Below are 17,725 nucleotides of genomic sequence, written 5' to 3'. Positions count from 1 at the left end.
CTTTTTAACGCCTGCCTTGATAACCCTGTGCCTGAGTGGGAGATGAAGGAGCTGGAGATCCTGGATTTTGGGGGGTTCACCATGTACCTACAACATCGGTCTCAGTGGGATACCCCAGCCACACCTGTCTCTCCAGGTGTGATGGCCGACTCTAAACCTGTGTCTCCAGACAGGAGGACCGCCAGCCCAGCGCCTATGCACAAGGTGGTCACCAACCCAGTGCCACTACACAAGATGGCCACCAGCCCAGCGCCACAGCACAAGGTTGCCGCCAGCACAGCGCCACTGCACAAGATGGCCGCCAGCCCAGCGCTACAACACCAGGTGACTGCCAGGCCAGAGCCACTGCCCAAGATGGCCGCCGGCCCAGCGCCACTGCACAAGATGGCCGCCAGGCTTGCGACACTGCGCAAGATGGCCGTCAGGCTTGCGACACTGCGCAAGATGGCCGCCAGGCTTGCGACACTGCGCAAGATGGCCGCCAGCCCAGCGCCACTGCACAAGATGGCCGCCAACCCAGCGGCACTGCACAAGGTGGCCGCAAGCCCAGCGCCACAGCACAAGGTGGCCGCCAGCCCAGCGCCACTGCACAAGATGGCCGCCAGCCCAGTGCCACTGCACAAAATGGCTGCCGGCACAGTGCCACTGATGGCAACCACAGGTGACCGTACTGAGTCGAGTCAGGTCCCGGTTGACCCTCCAGAGTCGAGTCAGGTCCCCGTTGACCCTCCAGAGTCAAGTCAGGTCCCTGTGGTCCCTCCAGTGTCAAGTCAGGTTCCCGTGTTCCCTCCAGAGTCGAGTCAGGTTCCCATGGTCCCTCCAGAGTTCAGTCAGGTTCCAGTGGTCCCTCCAGATTCGAGTCAGGTTCCCGTGGTCCCTCCAGAGTTCAGTCAGGTTCCAGTGGTCCCTCCAGAGTCGAGTCAGGTTCCCGTGGTCCCTCCAGATTCGAGTCATGTCCCTGTTGACCCTCCAGAGTCGATTCAGGTCCCTCTTGACCCTCCAGAGTCAAGTCAGGTCCCCGTTGACCCTCCAGAGTCAAGTCAGCTCCCCGTTGACCCTCCAGAGTCGAGTCAGGTTCCCGTGGTCCCTCCAGAGTTGATTCAGGTCCCCATTGAGTCGAGTCAGGTCCCTGTTGACCCTCCAGAGTCGAGTCAGGTCCCCAGTGACCCTCCAGAGTCGAGTAAGGTCCCCGTTGAGTCGAGTCAGGTCCCCATTCACCCTCCAGAGTCAAGTCAGATTCCCGTTGACCCTCCAGAGTCGAGTCAGGTTCCTGTTGACCCTCCAGAGTCGAGTCTGGTCCCCGTTGAGTTGAGTCAGGTCCCCGTTGAGTTGAGTCAGGTCACCGGTTGATCCTCCAGAGTCGAGTCAGGTTCCCGTTGACCCTCCAGAGTCGAGTCAGGTTCCCGTTGACCCTCCAGAGACGAGTCAGGTCCCCGTTGAGTCGAGTTTGGTCCCCGTTGAGTTGAGTCAGGTCCCGGTTGACCCTCCAGAGTCGAGTCAGGTCCCTGTGGTCCCTCAAGAGTCGAGTCAGGTTCCTGTGTTCCCTCCAGAGTCGAGTCAGGTTCCCATGGTCCCTACAGAGTCGAGTCAGGTTCCAGTGGTCCCTCCAGAGTCGAGTCAGGTTCCCGTGGTCCCTCCAGAGTCGATTCAGGTCCCCATTGAGTCGAGTCAGGTCCCTGTTGACCCTCCAGAGTCGAGTCAGGTCTCCGTTGACCCTCCAGAGTCAAGTAAGGTCCCCCGTTGAGTCGAGTCAGGTCCCCATTGACCCTCCAAAGTCGAGTCAGGTTCCTGTTGACCCTCCAGAGTCGAGTCAGGTCCCTGTGGTCCCTCCAGTGTCGAGTCAGGTTCCCGTGTTCCCTCCAGAGCCGAGTCAGGTTCCTATGGTCCCTCCAGAGTTCAGTCAGGTTCCAGTGGTCCCTCCAGAGTCGAATCAGGTTCCCGTGGTTTCTCCAGATTCGAGTCAGGTCCCCGTTGAGTCGAGTCAGGTCCCTGTTGACCCCCCAGAGTCGAGTCAGGTCCCTGTTGACCCTCCAGAGTCAAGTCAGGTCCCCGTTGACCCTCCAGAGTCGAGTCAGGTCCCCGTTGAGTCGAGTCAGGTCCCTGTTGACCCTCCAGAGTCGAGTCAGGTCCCCGTTGAGTCAAGTCAGGTTCCCGTTGACCCTCCAGAGTTGAGTCAGGTCCCCTTTGAGTTGAGTCAGGTCCCGGTTGACCCTCCAGAGTCGAGTCAGGACCCCATTGACCCCCCAGAGTTGAGGCAGGTCCCTGTGGTCCCTCCACAGTCGAGTCAGGTTCCCGTGTTCCCTCTAGAGTTGAGTCAGGTTCCCATGGTCCCTCCAGAGTCGAGTCAGGTTCCCGTGGTCCCTCCAGAGTCGATTCAGGTTCCAATTGAGTCGAGTCAGGTCCCTGTTGACACTCCAGAGTCGACTCAGGTCCCCGTTGACCCTCCAGAGTCGAGTCAGGTCCCCGTTGAGTTGAGTCAGGTCCCCGTTGACATTCCAGAGTCGAGTCAGGATCCCGTTGACCCTCCAGAGTCGAGTCAGGTTCCTGTTGACCCTCCAGAGTCGAGTCTGGTCCCCGTTGAGTTGAGTCAGGTCCCCGTTGAGTTGAGTCAGGTCCCGGTTGACCCTCCAGAGTCGAGTCAGGTCCTTGTGGTCCCTCCAGAGTTGAGTCAGGTTCCTGTGTTCCCTCCAGAGTCGAGTCAGGTTCCCATGGTCCCTCCAGAGTCGAGTCAGGTTCCAGTGGTCCCTCCAGAGTCAAGTCAGGTTCCCGTGGTCCCTCCAGAGTCGATTCAGGTCCCCATTGAGTCGAGTCAGGTCCCTGTTGACCCTCCAGAGTCGAGTCAGGTCCCCGTTGACCCTCCAGAGTCGAGTAAGGTCCCCGTTGAGTTGAGTCAGGTCCCCGTTGAGTTGAGGCAGGTCACCGGTTGATCCTCCAGAGTCGAGTCAGGTTCCCGTTGACCCTCCAGAGTCGAGTCAGGTCCCTGTTGACCCTCCAGAATCGAGTCAGGTCCCCGTTGAGTCAAGTCAGGTTCCCGTTGACCCTCCAGAGTCGAGTCAGGTCCCCTTTGAGTTGAGTCAGGTCCCGGTTGACCCTCCAGAGTCGAGTCAGGACCCCATTGACCCCCAGAGTCGAGGCAGGTCCCTGTGGTCCCTCCACAGTCGAGTCAGGTTCCCGTGTTCCCTCTAGAGTTGAGTCAGGTTCCCATGGTCCCTCCAGAGTCGAGTCAGGTTCCCGTGGTCCCTCCAGAGTCGATTCAGGTTCCAGTTGAGTCGAGTCAGGTCCCTGTTGACACTCCAGAGTCGACTCAGGTCCCTGTTGACCCTCCAGAGTCGAGTCAGGTCCCCGTTGAGTTGAGTCAGGTCCCCGTTGACATTCCAGAGTCGAGTCAGGTTCCCGTTGACTCTCCAGAGTCGAGTCAGGTTCCTGTTGACCCTCCAGAGTCGAGTCAGGTTCCTGTTGACCCTCCAGAGTCGAGTCTGGTCCCCGTTGAGTTGAGTCAGGTCCCCGTTGAGTCGAGTCAGGTCCCGGTTGACCCTCCAGAGTCGAGTCAGGTCCTTGTGGTCCCTCCAGAGTTGAGTCAGGTTCCTGTGTTCCCTCCAGAGTCGAGTCAGGTTCCCATGGTCCCTCCAGAGTCGAGTCAGGTTCCAGTGGTCCCTCCAGAGTCAAGTCAGGTTCCCGTGGTCCCTCCAGAGTCGATTCAGGTCCCCATTGAGTCGAGTCAGGTCCCTGTTGACCCTCCAGAGTCGAGTCAGGTCCCCGTTGACCCTCCAGAGTCGAGTCTGGTCCCCGTTGAGTTGAGTCAGGTCCCCGTTGAGTTGAGTCAGGTCACCGGTTGATCCTCCAGAGTCGAGTCAGGTTCCCGTTGACCCTCCAGAATCGAGTCAGGTTCCCGTTGATTCTCCAGAGTCGAGTCAGGTTCCCGTTGACCCTCCAGAGTCGAGTCAGGTCCCCGTTGAGTCGAGTTTGGTCCCCGTTGAGTTGAGTCAGGTCCCGGTTGACCCTCCAGAGTCGAGTCAGGTCCCTGTGGTCCCTCAAGAGTCGAGTCAGGTTCCTGTGTTCCCTCCAGAGTCGAGTCAGGTTCCCATGGTCCCTACAGAGTCGAGTCAGGTTCCAGTGGTCCCTCCAGAGTCGAGTCAGGTTCCCGTGGTCCCTCCAGAGTCGATTCAGGTCCCCATTGAGTCGAGTCAGGTCCCTGTTGACCCTCCAGAGTCGAGTCAAGTCTCCGTTGACCCTCCAGAGTCAAGTAAGGTCCCCCGTTGAGTCGAGTCAGGTCCCCATTGACCCTCCAGAGTCGAGTCAGTTTCCTGTTGACCCTCCAGAGTCGAGTCAGGTCCCTGTGGTCCCTCCAGTGTCGAGTCAGGTTCCCGTGTTCCCTCCAGAGCCGAGTCAGGTTCCTATGGTCCCTCCAGAGTTCAGTCAGGTTCCAGTGGTCCCTCCAGAGTCGAATCAGGTTCCCGTGGTCCCTCCAGATTCGAGTCAGGTCCCCGTTGAGTCGAGTCAGGTCCCTGTTGACCCCCCAGAGTCGAGTCAGGTCCCTGTTGACCCTCCAGAGTCAAGTCAGGTCCCCGTTGACCCTCCAGAGTCGAGTCAGGTCCCCGTTGAGTCGAGTCAGGTCCCTGTTGACCCTCCAGAGTCGAGTCAGGTCCCCGTTGAGTCAAGTCAGGTTCCCGTTGACCCTCCAGAGTCGAGTCAGGTCCCCTTTGAGTTGAGTCAGGTCCCGGTTGACCCTCCAGAGTCGAGTCAGGACCCCATTGACCCCCCAGAGTCGAGGCAGGTCCCTGTGGTCCCTCCACAGTCGAGTCAGGTTCCCGTGTTCCCTCTAGAGTTGAGTCAGGTTCCCATGGTCCCTCCAGAGTCGAGTCGGGTTCCCGTGGTCCCTCCAGAGTCGATTCAGGTTCCAGTTGAGTCGAGTCAGGTCCCTGTTGACACTCCAGAGTCGACTCAGGTCCCCGTTGACCCTCCAGAGTCGAGTCAGGTCCTTGTGGTCCCTCCAGAGTTGAGTCAGGTTCCTGTGTTCCCTCCAGAGTCGAGTCAGGTTCCCATGGTCCCTCCAGAGTCGAGTCAGGTTCCAGTGGTCCCTCCAGAGTCAAGTCAGGTTCCCGTGGTCCCTCCAGAGTCGATTCAGGTCCCCATTGAGTCGAGTCAGGTCCCTGTTGACCCTCCAGAGTCGAGTCAGGTCCCCGTTGACCCTACAGAGTCGAGTAAGGTCCCCGTTGAGTCGAGTCAGGTCCCCGTTGACCCTCCAGAAACGAGTCAAGTTCCCGTTGACCCTCCAAAGTCGAGTCAGGTTCCCGTTGACCCTCCAGAGTCGAGTCAGGTTCCCGTTGACCCTCCAGAGTCGAGTCAGGTTCCCGTTGACCCTCCAGAGTCGAGTCAGGTCCCCGTTGAGTCAAGTCAGGTCCCCGTTGAGTCGAGTCAGGTCCCCGTTGAGTTGGGTCACGTCCCGGATGACCCTCCAGAGTCGAGTCATGTCCCTGTGGTCCCTCCAGAGTCGAGTCAGGTTCCCGTGTTCCCTCCAGAGTTGAGTCAGGTTCCCATGGTCCCTACAGAGTCCCGTTGACCCTCCAGAGTCGAGTCAGGTTCCCGTTGACCCTCCAGAGTCGAGTCAGGTCCCTGTGGTCCCTCCAGTGTCGAGTCAGGTTCCCGTGTTCCCTCCAGAGCCGAGTCAGGTTCCCATGGTCCCTCCAGAGTTCAGTCAGGTTCCAGTGGTCCCTCCAGAGTCAAATCAGATTCCCGTGGTCCATCCAGATTCGAGTCAGGTCCCCGTTGAGTCGAGTCAGGTCCCTGTTGAACTTCCAGAGTCGAGTCAGGTCCCTGTTGACCGTCCAGAGTCAAGTCAGGTTCACGTTGACCCTCCAGAGTCGAGTCAGGTCTCCGTTGAGTTGAGTCAGGTCCCGGTTGACCCTCCAGAGTCGAGTCAGGTCCCTGTGGTCCCTCCAGAGTCAAGTCAGGTTCCCGTGGTCCCTCCAGAGTCGATTCAGGTCCCCATTGAGTCGAGTCAGGTCCCTGTTGACCCTCCAGAGTCGAGTCAGGTCCCCGTTGACCCTCCAGAGTCGAGTAAGGTCCCCGTTGAGTTGAGTCAGGTCCCCGTTGAGTTGAGGCAGGTCACCGGTTGATCCTCCAGAGTCGAGTCAGGTTCCCGTTGACCCTCCAGAGTCGAGTCAGGTCCCTGTTGACCCTCCAGAATCGAGTCAGGTCCCCGTTGAGTCAAGTCAGGTTCCCGTTGACCCTCCAGAGTCGAGTCAGGTCCCCTTTGAGTTGAGTCAGGTCCCGGTTGACCCTCCAGAGTCGAGTCAGGACCCCATTGACCCCCCAGAGTCGAGGCAGGTCCCTGTGGTCCCTCCACAGTCGAGTCAGGTTCCCGTGTTCCCTCTAGAGTTGAGTCAGGTTCCCATAGTCCCTCCAGAGTCGAGTCAGGTTCCCGTGGTCCCTCCAGAGTCGATTCAGGTTCCAGTTGAGTCGAGTCAGGTCCCTGTTGACACTCCAGAGTCGACTCAGGTCCCTGTTGACCCTCCAGAGTCGAGTCAGGTCCCCGTTGAGTTGAGTCAGGTCCCCGTTGACATTCCAGAGTTGAGTCAGGTTCCTGTGTTCCCTCCAGAGTCGAGTCAGGTTCCCATGGTCCCTCCAGAGTCGAGTCAGGTTCCAGTGGTCCCTCCAGAGTCAAGTCAGGTTCCCGTGGTCCCTCCAGAGTCGATTCAGGTCCCCATTGAGTCGAGTCAGGTCCCTGTTGACCCTCCAGAGTCGAGTCAGGTCCCCGTTGACCCTCCAGAGTCGAGTCTGGTCCCCGTTGAGTTGAGTCAGGTCCCCGTTGAGTTGAGTCAGGTCACCGGTTGATCCTCCAGAGTCGAGTCAGGTTCCCGTTGACCCTCCAGAATCGAGTCAGGTTCCCGTTGATTCTCCAGAGTCGAGTCAGGTTCCCGTTGACCCTCCAGAGTCGAGTCAGGTCCCCGTTGAGTCGAGTTTGGTCCCCGTTGAGTTGAGTCAGGTCCCGGTTGACCCTCCAGAGTCGAGTCAGGTCCCTGTGGTCCCTCAAGAGTCGAGTCAGGTTCCTGTGTTCCCTCCAGAGTCGAGTCAGGTTCCCATGGTCCCTACAGAGTCGAGTCAGGTTCCAGTGGTCCCTCCAGAGTCGAGTCAGGTTCCCGTGGTCCCTCCAGAGTTGATTCAGGTCCCCATTGAGTCGAGTCAGGTCCCTGTTGACCCTCCAGAGTCGAGTCAAGTCTCCGTTGACCCTCCAGAGTCAAGTAAGGTCCCTCGTTGAGTCGAGTCAGGTCCCCATTGACCCTCCAGAGTCGAGTCAGTTTCCTGTTGACCCTCCAGAGTCGAATCAGGTTCCCGTGGTCCCTCCAGATTCGAGTCAGGTCCCCGTTGAGTCGAGTCAGGTCCCTGTTGACCCCCCAGAGTCGAGTCAGGTCCCTGTTGACCCTCCAGAGTCAAGTCAGGTCCCCGTTGACCCTCCAGAGTCGAGTCAGGTCCCCGTTGAGTCGAGTCAGGTCCCTGTTGACCCTCCAGAGTTGAGTCAGGTCCCCGTTGAGTCAAGTCAGGTTCCCGTTGACCCTCCAGAGTCGAGTCAGGTCCCCTTTGAGTTGAGTCAGGTCCCGGTTGACCCTCCAGAGTCGAGTCAGGACCCCATTGACCCCCCAGAGTCGAGGCAGGTCCCTGTGGTCCCTCCACAGTCGAGTCAGGTTCCCGTGTTCCCTCTAGAGTTGAGTCAGGTTCCCATGGTCCCTCCAGAGTCGAGTCGGGTTCCCGTGGTCCCTCCAGAGTCGATTCAGGTTCCAGTTGAGTCGAGTCAGGTCCCTGTTGACACTCCAGAGTCGACTCAGGTCCCCGTTGACCCTCCAGAGTCGAGTCAGGTCCCCGTTGAAATTCCAGAGTCGAGTCAGGTTCTCGTTGACTCTCCAGAGACGAGTCAGGTTCCTGTTGACCCTCCAGAGTCGAGTCAGGTTCCTGTTGACCCTCCAGAGTCGAGTCTGGTCCCCGTTGAGTTGAGTCAGGTCCCCGTTGAGTTGAGTCAGGTCCCGGTTGACCCTCCAGAGTCGAGTCAGGTCCTTGTGGTCCCTCCAGAGTTGAGTCAGGTTCCTGTGTTCCCTCCAGAGTCGAGTCAGGTTCCCATGGTCCCTCCAGAGTCGAGTCAGGTTCCAGTGGTCCCTCCAGAGTCAAGTCAGGTTCCCGTGGTCCCTCCAGAGTCGATTCAGGTCCCCATTGAGTCGAGTCAGGTCCCTGTTGACCCTCCAGAGTCGAGTCAGGTCCCCGTTGCCCCTCCAGAGTCGAGTAAGGTCCCCGTTGAGTCGAGTCAGGTCCCCGTTGACCCTCCAGAAACGAGTCAAGTTCCCGTTGACCCTCCAAAGTCGAGTCAGGTTCCCGTTGACCCTCCAGAGTCGAGTCAGGTTCCCGTTGACCCTCCAGAGTCGAGTCAGGTTCCCGTTGACCCTCCAGAGTCGAGTCAGGTCCCCGTTGAGTCAAGTCAGGTCCCCGTTGAGTCGAGTCAGGTCCCCGTTGAGTTGGGTCACGTCCCGGATGACCCTCCAGAGTCGAGTCATGTCCCTGTGGTCCCTCCAGAGTCGAGTCAGGTTCCCGTGTTCCCTCCAGAGTTGAGTCAGGTTCCCATGGTCCCTACAGAGTCCCGTTGACCCTCCAGAGTCGAGTCAGGTTCCCGTTGACCCTCCAGAGTCGAGTCAGGTCCCTGTGGTCCCTCCAGTGTCGAGTCAGGTTCCCGTGTTCCCTCCAGAGCCGAGTCAGGTTCCCATGGTCCCTCCAGAGTTCAGTCAGGTTCCAGTGGTCCCTCCAGAGTCAAATCAGATTCCCGTGGTCCATCCAGATTCGAGTCAGGTCCCCGTTGAGTCGAGTCAGGTCCCTGTTGAACTTCCAGAGTCGAGTCAGGTCCCTGTTGACCGTCCAGAGTCAAGTCAGGTTCACGTTGACCCTCCAGAGTCGAGTCAGGTTCCCGTTGACCCTCCAGAGTCGAGTCAGGTCTCCGTTGAGTTGAGTCAGGTCCCGGTTGACCCTCCAGAGTCGAGTCAGGTCCCTGTGGTCCCTCCAGAGTCGAGTCAGGTCCCTGTGTTCCCTCCAGAGTCGAGTCAGGTTCCCATGGTCCCTACAGAGTCGAGTCAGGTTCCAGTGGTCCCTCCAGAGTCGAGTAAGGTCCCCATTGAGTCGAGTCAGGTCCCCATTGACCCTCCAGAGTCGAGTCAGGTTCCCGTTGACCCTCCAGAGTCGAGGCAGGTCCCCGTTGAGTCGAGTTTGGTCCCCGTTGAGATGAGTCAGGTCCCGGTTGACCCTCCAGAGTCGAGTCAGGTCCCTGTGGTCCCTCCAGCGTCGAGTCAGGTTCCTGTGTTCCCTCCAGAGTCGAGTCAGGTTACCATGGTCCCTACAGAGTCGAGTCAGGTTCCAGTGGTCCCTCCAGAGTCGAGTCAGGTTCCCGTGGTCCCTCCAGAGTCGATTCAGGTCCCCATTGAGTCGAGTCAGGTCCCTGTTGACCCTCCAGAGTCGAGTCAGGTCTCCGTTGACCCTCCAGAGTCAAATAAGGTCCCCCGTTGAGTCGAGTCAGGTCCCCATTGACCCTCCAGAGTCGAGTCAGGTTCCTGTTGACCCTCCAGAGTCGAGTCAGGTCCCTGTGGTCCCTCCAGTGTCGAGTCAGGTTCCCGTGTTCCCTCCAGAGCCGAGTCAGGTTCCTATGGTCCCTCCAGAGTTCAGTCAGGTTCCAGTGGTCCCTCCAGAGTCGAATCAGGTTCCCGTGGTCCCTCCAGATTCGAGTCAGGTCCCCGTTGAGTCGAGTCAGGTCCCTGTTGACCCTCCAGAGTCAAGTCAGGTCCCCGTTGACCCTCCAGAGTCGAGTCAGGTCCCCGTTGAGTCGAGCCAGGTCCCTGTTGACCCTCCAGAGTCGAGTCAGGTCCCCGTTGAGTCAAGTTAGGTTCCCGTTGACCCTCCAGAGTCGAGTCAGGTCCCCTTTGAGTTGAGTCAGGTCCCGGTTGACCCTCCGGAGTCGAGTCAGGACACCATTGACCCCCAAGAGTCGAGGCAGGTCCCTGTGGTCCCTCCACAGTCGAGTCAGGTTCCCGTGTTCCCTCTAGAGTTGAGTCAGGTCCCTGTGTTCCCTCCAGAGTCGAGTCAGGTTCCCATGGTCCCTACAGAGTCGAGTCAGGTTCCAGTGGTCCCTCCAGAGTCGAGTAAGGTCCCCATTGAGTCGAGTCAGGTCCCCATTGACCCTCCAGAGTCGAGTCAGGTTCCCGTTGACCCTCCAGAGTCGAGGCAGGTCCCCGTTGAGTCGAGTTTGGTCCCCGTTGAGATGAGTCAGGTCCCGGTTGACCCTCCAGAGTCGAGTCAGGTCCCTGTGGTCCCTCCAGCGTCGAGTCAGGTTCCTGTGTTCCCTCCAGAGTCGAGTCAGGTTACCATGGTCCCTACAGAGTCGAGTCAGGTTCCAGTGGTCCCTCCAGAGTCGAGTCAGGTTCCCGTGGTCCCTCCAGAGTCGATTCAGGTCCCCATTGAGTCGAGTCAGGTCCCTGTTGACCCTCCAGAGTCGAGTCAGGTCTCCGTTGACCCTCCAGAGTCAAATAAGGTCCCCCGTTGAGTCGAGTCAGGTCCCCATTGACCCTCCAGAGTCGAGTCAGGTTCCTGTTGACCCTCCAGAGTCGAGTCAGGTCCCTGTGGTCCCTCCAGTGTCGAGTCAGGTTCCCGTGTTCCCTCCAGAGCCGAGTCAGGTTCCTATGGTCCCTCCAGAGTTCAGTCAGGTTCCAGTGGTCCCTCCAGAGTCGAATCAGGTTCCCGTGGTCCCTCCAGATTCGAGTCAGGTCCCCGTTGAGTCGAGTCAGGTCCCTGTTGACCCTCCAGAGTCAAGTCAGGTCCCCGTTGACCCTCCAGAGTCGAGTCAGGTCCCCGTTGAGTCGAGCCAGGTCCCTGTTGACCCTCCAGAGTCGAGTCAGGTCCCCGTTGAGTCAAGTTAGGTTCCCGTTGACCCTCCAGAGTCGAGTCAGGTCCCCTTTGAGTTGAGTCAGGTCCCGGTTGACCCTCCGGAGTCGAGTCAGGACACCATTGACCCCCAAGAGTCGAGGCAGGTCCCTGTGGTCCCTCCACAGTCGAGTCAGGTTCCCGTGTTCCCTCTAGAGTTGAGTCAGGTTCCCATGGTCCCCTCCAGAGTCGAGTCAGGTTCCCGTGGTCCCTCCAGAGTCGATTCAGGTTCCAGTTGAGTCGAGTCAGGTCCCTGTTGACACTCCAGAGTCGACTCAGGTCCCCGTTGACCCTCCAGAGTCGAGTCAGGTCCCCGTTGAGTTGAGTCAGGTCCCCGTTGACATTCCAGAGTCGAGTCAGGTTCCCGTTGACCCTCCAGAGTCGAGTCAGGTTCCTGTTGACCCTCCAGAGTCGAGTCAGGTTCCTGTTGACCCTCCAGAGTCGAGTCTGGTCCCCGTTGAGTTGAGTCAGGTCCCCGTTGAGTTGAGTAAGGTCCCGGTTGACCCTCCAGAGTCGAGTCAGGTCCTTGTGGTCCCTCCAGAGTTGAGTCAGGTTCCTGTGTTCCCTCCAGAGTCGAGTCAGGTTCCCATGGTCCCTCCAGAGTCGAGTCAGGTTCCAGTGGTCCCTCCAGAGTCAAGTCAGGTTCCCGTGGTCCCTCCAGAGTTGATTCAGGTCCCCATTGAGTCGAGTCAGGTCCCTGTTGACCCTCCAGAGTCGAGTCAGGTCCCCGTTGACCCTCCAGAGTCGAGTAAGGTCCCCGTTGAGTCGAGGCAGGTCCCCGTTGACCCTCCAGAAACGAGTCAAGTTCCCGTTGACCCTCCAAAGTCGAGTCAGGTTCCCGTTGAGTCGAGTCAGGTTCCCGTTGACCCTCCAGAGTCGAGTCAGGTCCCCGTTGAGTCGAGTCAGGTCCCCGTTGAGTTGCGTCACATCCCGGATGACCCTCCAGAGTCGAGTCAGGTCCCTGTGGTCCCTCCAGAGCCGAGTCAGGTTCCCGTGTTCCCTCCAGAGTTGAGTCAGGTTCCCATGGTCCCTACAGAGTCGAGTCAGGTTCCAGTGGTCCCTCCAGAGTCGAGTAAGGTCCCCGTTGAGTCGAGTCAGGTCCCCATTGACCCTCCAGAGTCGAATCAGGTTCCCGTTGACCCTCCAGAGTCGAGGCAGGTCCCCGTTGAGTCGAGTCAGGTTCCCGTTGACCCTCCAGAGTCGAGTCAGGTCCCCATTGAGTTGAGTCAGGTCCCTGTGGTCCCTCCAGTGTCGAGTCAGGTTCCCATGGTCCCCCCAGAGTCGAGTCAGGTTCCTGTGTTCCCTCCAGAGTCGAGTCAGGTTCCCATGGTCCCTCCAGAGTCGAGTCAGGTTCCAGTGGTCCCTCCAGAGTTGAGTCAGGTCCCCGTTGAGTCGAGTCAGGTCCCTGTTGACCCTCCAGAGTTGAGTCAGGTTCCCGTTGACCCTCCAGAGTCGAGTCAGGTCCCCGTTGAGTCGAGTCAGGTTCCCGTTGACCCTCCAGAGTCGAGTCAGGTTCCCGTTGACCCTCCAGCCTCTTCACGTCTCTGCTGAACTACCAGAGCCTCTTCACATCTCTGCGGAACTTCCAGAGCCTCATCACGTCTCAGCCGAACTTCCTGAGCGCTCGTCCTATCCTGTCATGGCCATGGAGGCCATCCAGGAACTCACCGCCTGCCCGGTCATGGCCATGGAGACCATCTACCATCTCATCATGGCCACGGAGGCCACCCTTAACCTGTTTGTGTTTCAGGCTTACCTGGTTGGACTTGCTCTCCCTGCCATCGATCCCACTGTGGTGGTCTTCTGCGCTGCCCTGTTGGGTTTCTGTCTCGACCACATGGCTATGGGGGTCTTCTGTGCCGCCCTGGGGGCTTCTGTCTTGACTGCATGGCTGTGGTGGTCCTCTGCGCCGCCCTGGTGGGCTTCTGTCTCGACCACACGGAGGTGGTGGTCCTCTGTGCCACCCTGGTGGACATCTGTCTTTTCTGCTTGGCTGTGGTGGCCCTCTGCGCCGCCCTGGTGGGCTTCTGTCTCGACTGCACAGCTGTGGTCGTCTTCTGTGCCGCCCTGATGGGCTTCTGTCTCGACCGCACATCTGTGGTGGTCTTCTGCGCCGCCCTGGGGGGCTTCTGTCTCGACCGCATGGCTGTGGTGGTCCTCTGCCCCACCCTGGTGGGCTTCTGTCTCGACCACACGGAGGTGGTGGTCCTCTGCACCGCCCTGGTGGACATCTGTCTTTTCTGCTCGGCTGTGGTGGCCCTCTGCGCCGCCCTGGTGGGCCTCTGTCTCGACTGCAAGGCGATGGTGGTTCTCTGTCTGCTCGGCTGTGGAGGGCTCCAGTTCCATCTGCGCCATCCCGGTGGGCTCCAGTTCCACCTGCTCCACCCTGGATTCCTGCCCTGTCGACTCTGCCCTGTGCCCCTGAACTCTCCGAACATTCAAATGTATCTAATATGATAACACAGCGCTGCTTTTTTTTCCCCACATACGCACGCCCGGAAGGAGCTGAAGCGGTCAACTGTGGCATAATAAAAGCTCAGCTGCATTCAAGCCATGTGTCATGCTCGTTCAGTGGCCTCTTTTCACTTTAACAGCTTGCAGCTTCACACTGCTTAATTCTACTACATTAATAAATCGTTAGATCATCCATGAACATTATTTCTGCCCGACTCCCGTCGGAATGCATTGCCTGTGGGAATGAAGACGACAACTCCCATGATTCCACACTCAATCACAGTGTCATCAAACTATGCCTTTGTTAATTAGTTTGTTTTGAATATGCACTTTTGGCAAAGGGAGTGTGGTTTAGCGAAGTCTGCAGTGGGAGAGAGAGTTGGGAGATGAACGGTGAGTGAGTTTGTTAAACCAGAGACAATTTATAAGAGACATGCCGCTTCCTCAATCCTCAATACAGCTATATAAGGAAAACCTGTAACGGCAAAGATGGCGGTTGTATGGACATGTCCCGCCCCTCTCACTGGAAAGCCAATCGTCTGCTTTAAACAGTCAAGCTGGGAAACATTTAAGCCTATCGTCTGGTTCCACTGACATATGCGCACAGTTGAGGAACCCTTGCGCATGCGTAGTAAAAGTATAACCTGTGGGGAAAAAGGCATTTTAAACCTTATTTTGGGGCAAAGTCATCAACATTTTTCAGCGATTTTTATTATATTTTACTGCTGTTTCTATACATGTAGTTTTTATGTCCCGGTGACCAGTGAAAGTGCAGTTCTGACTCTATGTCCCTACATTTAGATAGGAGCCTGGCCTTGTTAGTCTGAAATAGCGAAAATAGAAATAGTGAGTAGTAAAAGAGTGAATTGTGCTAATAAAAACATTGTCAGCAGTCAAGCCGATCCGGGTCCTCTTCCTTTCCACCCACGAACACGTTACAGCACTCTAGCGGCGAAAAATACACATTGTGCCTTTAACATTATATTAAAATATTACAATAATATTATAGTACAAAATCAGATTTTATATAATTGTCTGACAAAACATGACAAAAATTTATATACAAATTACCAAAAATTATATCATTAGATAAACACTATTAACAAAGCATGCAGTCTGAGTAATGCATTATTTTATTAAACTCATCCATGCCCAGGGCACTGCTACATCATAATCTGGCCATGACTAAAAGGTGAATTGACAACATATTGGTCACATACTGACTGCAGCTAAGTCGGTTGTCAATTAACCTTTTAATGCTTAATCTTGCTTTGTAAACACACAGTTCAGTAATCTATGTGACAACTGCATTCAAATGTAATTGATTCCCCAAAAATGCAGCTACTAAATTAGTTGTAAATTATGCATATTACAGTTGTGTCTTTTCTGTATGTGTGGTGTAAAAAAATCACAGGGCACATTTTGAATCGTTTATGTTATCAGACCTTGATATAAAATAATAATAATAACAGCAACAATAAGAGCAAGCCCATAATAAACTAAAATATGTTAGCTTGTAAATAAGCCACATACCAAAATACATTGACCTGCACAGGTCTACTTTATGTGTTCCTTAAACTAGATTGCTTTATGAGCCAAGCCTAAACAAAAAGCCCAACGATTTTTATTAAATGTCACTTATAATAAATGGGCACGACAACCCTTAAAGAGCAGATTCTGCAAAGAGTGAAGGTCTGATGAATCACATTTTCTTTTAGGTCAGGTGGATGGTGTGGCGTGCATGCTTTGTTTACCTGCAGAAGAGATGGCAGCAGGATGCACTTAGGAGGCAGGTCAAGGGAGGCAGTGTAATGCTCTGGGGTCTCATTTATAAAACTATGCGTAGGATCTTTACTAAAAGTTTACGTGCGCCCAAAAGCCAAAAATGGCGTACGCCAAAAAATATTCCGATTTATAAAACCGTGCGTACGCACACCTGTAAGCAATGTTCCCTTTATAAATCACAGATCACCCGCAGATGTGCGTACGTGAACCAGCCTCATATCCCGCCCTGTACACGCCCATTTTTAACCATAAATAGTCAATGCAAATCACCTCATGATTGCTGATCAGCATGTAAATGAGAGTGGAATCCCATATATACCTGGAAAACTGGCATGCGACCCGCCAATTAATTAATCCAAGAAAGTGAAAACGTGCATTTCTGTTAGCCTAATTTTAATAATGGCGACAGGTGAGAAAAGAGGAAAAAAACGTAATTTCTCAGATACTGAGATTGAAACACTTGTAGGGGAGGTGGAGGCTCGGAAAACTGTGTTATTTGGTGGCCACAGCAGTGGGGTCACTAATAAAAAGAAGCAGTGCGAGTGGCAAAGTATTGCTTCTGCCGTCAATTGTGTCAGTGGGACAGAACGGACAGTTGCAGAATTAAAGAAAAAATGGTCCGACCTGAAGGTATACAAATTTTTTTTTTACCAACATATTACATTTGTGTTTTATTAGGCTATATACCTATATAAATAGCAATATTGATTTTCAAAAAGTTTTATTTACATGTGCTTACAGTATGCAAAATATGTGAAATAAAGATTCTCATTCATTCAAGGTGGAGGCAAAGAGAAAACTGTCCTCCCACCGCCAGAGCGTGGCTGCAACTGGTGGGGGCCCATGTACAGCTGATCTCACATCAGTGGACAGCAAAATCGCGGCTATAATTGGGGAGGTCAGCGTGTGTGGTATTGTGTCGGAAAAGGAGGGAGACACTGACGTGACTGAAACCACAGAGGAGCAAGGTTAAACCGATTTTTAATCATTAACGCTGTACATTTGAGTGTGTGGGGTGATAAATGGATAAATGTTGCCAATTGTTTGTCCTCCAGTCCTTCCGGAGTCTGAAGCTGTAAATGAACAGGAGGTTCAGGGTGAGGGGTTCTCAGATGCAGATGCACAGCGTCCGGCTCAAAGCAGTGCCCCTTCTGCGTCTGGCACGTCCAAAAGTGGTCGGGTACTCACTGACGCAGTCCTGCAGTTACAGCGAGAGACAATAAACGCTGTCAACAGGGTTGCAGATGAGCTACGGCAGATGAGAGAAGTGATGCAAGAAATTGCACAATCATTAAAAGATGCAGTTAAAACATGAACCTTGAGTTTTGTCTTTCTTTACAAACGCCGCATGACATCCTCACGGATTCTTGCACCTCGTTGATATCCCTCTTGTCGGCCAGGGGGCTGTGGCTCGGGGTCGTAATGCTGGGGTAGAGGGAGATCAGGAGGGAGAGGAATACTGTTTCTCAGTGCTATATTGTGCAAAACACCACACGCCCTGACAATCTTGCACACTTTTGCTGGATGGTATAAAAGTCTGCCACCCGAGGCATCCAGAGCACGCCATCTGCATTTCAGGATGCCGATGGCACGCTCCACAACTGCGCGGGCACGAGAGTGGACCTCGTTATAATGAGTTTCCTCTGCGGGTTTAAAAATGGGGTGAGGAGCCAGCGTCTCAGGGGGTAGCCACTGTCGCCTGCAGGTTATAATTATATTAAAAACAAAATTGTTACAGTTTCTACTTTTTAATATTGTTAAACTCACCAAGAAGCCAGCCATCACGTACTGCGCCTGCATTTAGTCTGTTCCCTACACTGCTATGTGTCAAGATAAAGGAATCATGTGTTGAACCAGGCCAGCGTGCCACAATGTTTGTGAGGGTCATGTTGGAGTCACATATGATTTGCACATTAATAGAATGCACATGCTTTCTATTAACATAAGCAAATTCATTTTCAGATGGTGCCCTTATAGCAACATGAGTGCAGTCAATTGCGCCGATTACATTTGGGAAACCAGACATTGCTGCAAATTGCGTTTTAATTTCGGCCTGTTCTCGCACAGTGTAGGGGAACCTGATGTATCGACTAACCATATTAAGTATACCATTTAAAACGACAGATATTATGGCACTCAGGGACGGCTGTGATATACCAGACCTATAGGGTGAGATGATAGATTCCAATAGAATTATTTCATATACAAAAAGGTCTTAGAGACAAATTTGAGGATTACTTATTGTTTTTTTATATTATTAATTTACCTGTCTGCCAATTCCCGCTGGAAACAGCCGGTTGCCAAGAACCCCAGAGTGGTGAGGACTTGTATTTGGACTGGGATGGCATGGTTCCGGCGTGTTGCCCTCTCTAATACTGGACCCAATTCAGCACATAGATCCAAGAGCACAGCTCTAGGGAATCTAAATCGGCTTATTAGCCAGTCATCATCATGGGCCAGGAAATCATCATGGTCCCTGAAAACTCGTTCTCTCCTTATTCTGCCATTAGCGTAATCCTCCAACAGTGCCAGGAGTGCCATC

Source organism: Carassius carassius, chromosome 47 (assembly GCF_963082965.1).
Source record: "Carassius carassius chromosome 47, fCarCar2.1, whole genome shotgun sequence".
Lineage (NCBI taxonomy): Eukaryota > Metazoa > Chordata > Actinopteri > Cypriniformes > Cyprinidae > Carassius > Carassius carassius.
The sequence above is the reverse complement of the archived record's forward strand: the minus strand, read 5'-3'. Positions refer to the sequence as shown.